The sequence below is a fragment of the Macrotis lagotis genome, chromosome 6 (assembly GCF_037893015.1).
Source record: "Macrotis lagotis isolate mMagLag1 chromosome 6, bilby.v1.9.chrom.fasta, whole genome shotgun sequence".
Taxonomy (NCBI): domain Eukaryota; kingdom Metazoa; phylum Chordata; class Mammalia; order Peramelemorphia; family Peramelidae; genus Macrotis; species Macrotis lagotis.
This window is the reverse complement of record NC_133663.1, coordinates 198954460-198958477: the sequence shown is the minus strand read 5'-3', so window position 1 is coordinate 198958477 and position 4018 is coordinate 198954460. Positions and strand designations below refer to the sequence as shown.

The 4018-nt window shown below is 39.6% G+C and overlaps 1 pseudogene; it reads right to left on the bottom strand.

The window, feature by feature from the left end:
- Positions 1-676: 676 nt before the first annotated feature.
- LOC141492304 (clathrin light chain A pseudogene) lies at positions 677-3571 on the bottom strand (annotated as a pseudogene).
- Positions 3572-4018: the final 447 nt, after the last annotated feature.

The window sequence follows — 4018 nt, the reverse complement described above, 5'->3', positions numbered from 1 at the left end:
AATAATTGTCAAAACTCTGGTGTTAGCTAAGAAATAGAAAGGTACATCAATGAAAAAGGGTAAACATACATTTGGAGTAGCAAATAATTATAGTAACTCTGTTTTTTGACTAATATAACAACAAGACTTTGGGATAAGAATTCTTTATCTGCTAAAAACTTGTAGTCAAACTGGTAAGGTGTCTGCCAGAAATTGAGTTTTTTATGGATATGTGACCCAGATTAAAAGAGACATTAAAAGACAATTGGAAGAACATGGAAGATACTGCTTATCAGATTTACGATTAGGTGACAATTTAAAAATGAATGAGTGAGGTATAAAATAGATAATTTGTATTATATTAAAATGAAAGGGTTTTGAACAAATAAAACAAAAGTCACCAAGATCAGAAGGAAAGCAGAAAATTGTAGGGGGGTGGGGTGGGGGTTTAATTTATTTTTTTGCTATTGGAAAGAAAATTTTAATATCAGTACAGTTGAAAATGACAATGCACGAAAGCACACAAGAAGCTATTGTCCTGGAGGTTTTCATTCCCCTCCCACTTGGATGCCAGGGAGAAAACAATTGAAGAAAACATGCAGTCACAAACAATGATCAACTCTATAGACAAGATATTTGGTCCAAAAGAACTCAATATGATTAATCCAATGACTGTGAAGAGCTTCGCTGAGTAAGATTAAGATAATGCAATCGTAGTGTTTCCTTGGGCTTCCCCTTCAGTGAACCGGGGGGCCTGCTTGAGGGAGATGAGGACTGAACGCCTGGGGGACACATCCTTAGCTCCTTGCTAGTCTTGGGGTTAAAGTCACACAGCCGAGCCACCCATTCCCACTCAGTGCCAAAGAGTCTCTTCAACATCATTTACAAAAACTACTTCAGCTGTCCTGTTATTTACTTTTGTTTTTTGTAGTTGTTCATCTTGCCTTGCATGCTACTCTTCCATTTCCTTTATTGCTTTGTCTTGCCATTCTGCTTCTTGCTTCTGAGAATTAGCATCAAGGACTTCTAGACGTTTCATTTGTCCTTTTCTCCATTTACGGATACTTTCTGGTCCTGACTGTAATCGATCCACTCGTGAAATAGCTTCGTAACCATCGGTTGGACCATTACTCTCCTGGTAGTAGTCTCAATTCATCACTCCATCAAGAGTGTCCAGAGGGCACACTGCCGCTGTCCAGGGTGCTGAAGCCCTCGTCCTTCTCAATGCCTGCTATCTCGCTCTCCTGCTGGGCTAGGAAGGCCGCTGTAGGATCTTCCTGGCTGGTCCCGCCGCTCGCCACCCGGTTACCCACTGCAGTACCCCCCGGGGCAGGGGTCGGGGCGGCAGCGCCGATGAATCTACTTCAGCCACGGCTCACAGAGCCGGAGCAGGCGGGCGGGCGGGCGGGCAGGGAGCAGGACTGGGGAAGGGAAGGCAGTCAGGGCCGGAGGTCAGCCGCCACTATGGTGGTGATAGTGGGGGCGAGCTGGGGGTGAATTTTATAGACAGATTCTCAGATAAAAGTCTCATATTTCAAATACATAATGCATTTCATCTCAACTGTAAGAACACAAGTCATTTTCCAATTAATAAATTATAAAAGAATAAGAATATTTTTCCAATGAAGAAATCAAAATAATTCACAATCATATAAAAATGTTCTAAATCACTATTTAATAGAGAAATGCACATTAAAACAAGCTTGAGGCTTAATTTTATCCCCAGTAGATTGGTTAAAATGATTGAAGGGTAAAGTGACAAATGTTGGAAGAGATATGAAAAAATTGGGACACGCCACTGTTGGAAATGAGAATTGTTCCACTCATTTTGAAGATCAATCTGGGATTATACCTAAAGAATTATTTAACTATCTAAATCTTTCAACCCAGAAATATTACTACTAAGTCTATTTCTAAAGATAATTAGGAGAAAAAGGAAAAGAACCTATATGTTCTAAAATATTTATAGCAACTCTAATAAAATAGAATTTTTAAAAAAATCCCTCAAGAATTGTTGTCTGATAACATGATGACTAAATGATTTATTACAAATATTAACTCACATAACAAGTTATTTAAGTAAATAATACAAATTATTATATTTTATTTGTCCTATAATTTTAATGAATTTTATTTAATAATTAAATATTGTTTTTGCCTTAGAAATTAAAAATACTCACATAGAGGCAATTTTTAAAAACTTAACAATGTCTATTAGGTATTACATTCACTCATTGACTTAATTGAGTATTGGTTGTACATATATTCACTAAAAGTTTTGTGATTTGCCAATCACTCTGATCTTGAACTTAGAGAATTAAGCTTGCTAAAGCAGAAATGTTATGTATTTGTAATTTTGCCAGCACACAGGCTTATTCCTTTGGATATTGTGAAGCTATCTAAAAAGTTGATAATCATGCTAGAAACTGCACTGTCCATTTCTTTCATTCATGTTTTTGCCACTACCCTACTTGCATCCATAAACTAACCAACTAGCCAACTTCTGTTTATTTTTAATTATTCCATGATCATTTCTTCATTATTATTCCCATGTTCTCAAAGAGGACCATGACATCAGGGATATGATGCTTTACATAAAAGTGAATTGAATTGAAGTAAGGAAAGGTTGTACAAAGTCACCAACTTCACTGTGGAACCATCTGGGCTCAATGGCCAGATATGTATCAGCATAACTGTAAATGGTCCTGAATGCAATGGGAAAACCTAATTTTTTTTACTCTAGCTCTCAATTTGATTTAGCGATGTCCTTTCAATGATTAACACTAGTTAAAAAAGAAATGAGGCAGAGGTAGACATCTTTAATCTAATCCCCTCCCCCCCTAAAAATCAATCTGGGAGGGAAAGACCCTCAGAATTTCTGGCCAAAACAGAAATGATTGCTATTTACATTCCCTCGGTCAATCTGAACACCAAAAATGACCAAGTGGAACCAGGCCTAGGATCTCTTGTTGGCCAACTGATGAGAGCTAGAGAGATTTGAAATACTAAAGTTTAAGATCATTTTTTACCAGATTTTAACTATCAAAAAAAAATTTACATTCCTGTGGGCAGAGAATTGAGATAAAACCTATAATGGTTTGTGTGATGGTTCTTGAGAATAAACAAGGAAAGCATAGGTTAGTAAAATGGAAACAAATGCTAGTGTTCCCAAAGAAATTTATTTTCTTTCACAGTTTTACTGCTATGGATACTGTACTTATGAACTATTTTAACTTCGTCTTTTCCATTAACAAGTTTTCTTACTGATATAATAGCACTGATTATAACTATTTTATCATGTATTGATGGCATAAGCTGCAGCTTTGGTGGAATTCAGGCGGGTGAGTATCAGACCTGGATCAGCCAAATTAACAGCTGAATTGGAACCGGGAGTCTGAGGGCCAGAGAGCAAGACCTACTGGATCAGCGGTGGGGCTGGAAGAAAAGGGCTTGGGTCCGTGGGAAAGCAGAGGCACTGGTGTTGGTGCTGTCCCCCTGGAGCTTGGGGACCGGGCTGCGGGGAGAAGTCTGGTGCAGGAGAGCTGCAGACACAATCACTGGGCTCCTTCGGTTTGAGAAGCTCTGAGCCCATGCCTCCATTGCACTGACACCTCCTCCAAAACAAACAATTGCAAACTACTTCTGCCTCAGGCCCAGGTGTATGAGCAGAAGAACCAGCCCAGCTGAGGAATGACCTCAGGCCAGGGTAAAGTCCACCATTGATTGAAGGCAAAAGAATTCAATAGTTCCAACTCCTCCCTTCAGCAAAGGCCTCTCAACCCAGGTCACAGACAATCCAGAGAGGGCATCCAGCACCTCCTAATGGCCAGCAAGAGGAACTACACTCAGTAAAGCCTTTAGTGACCCGAAGCCCAGGTGTACCAGCCCCCCCCCAACTCAAGGTCTTAGCATAATGAAGAAGGGTCAGTGGAAAGGTGGAGCCATAGAAAAATTCCTGGAAGGGAAAGACCCCAACTCAGAGAGACCTGGAACCTCTGAGGAGAATACAATCTAGTCTCCAGCACAGAAAGACTTCTTT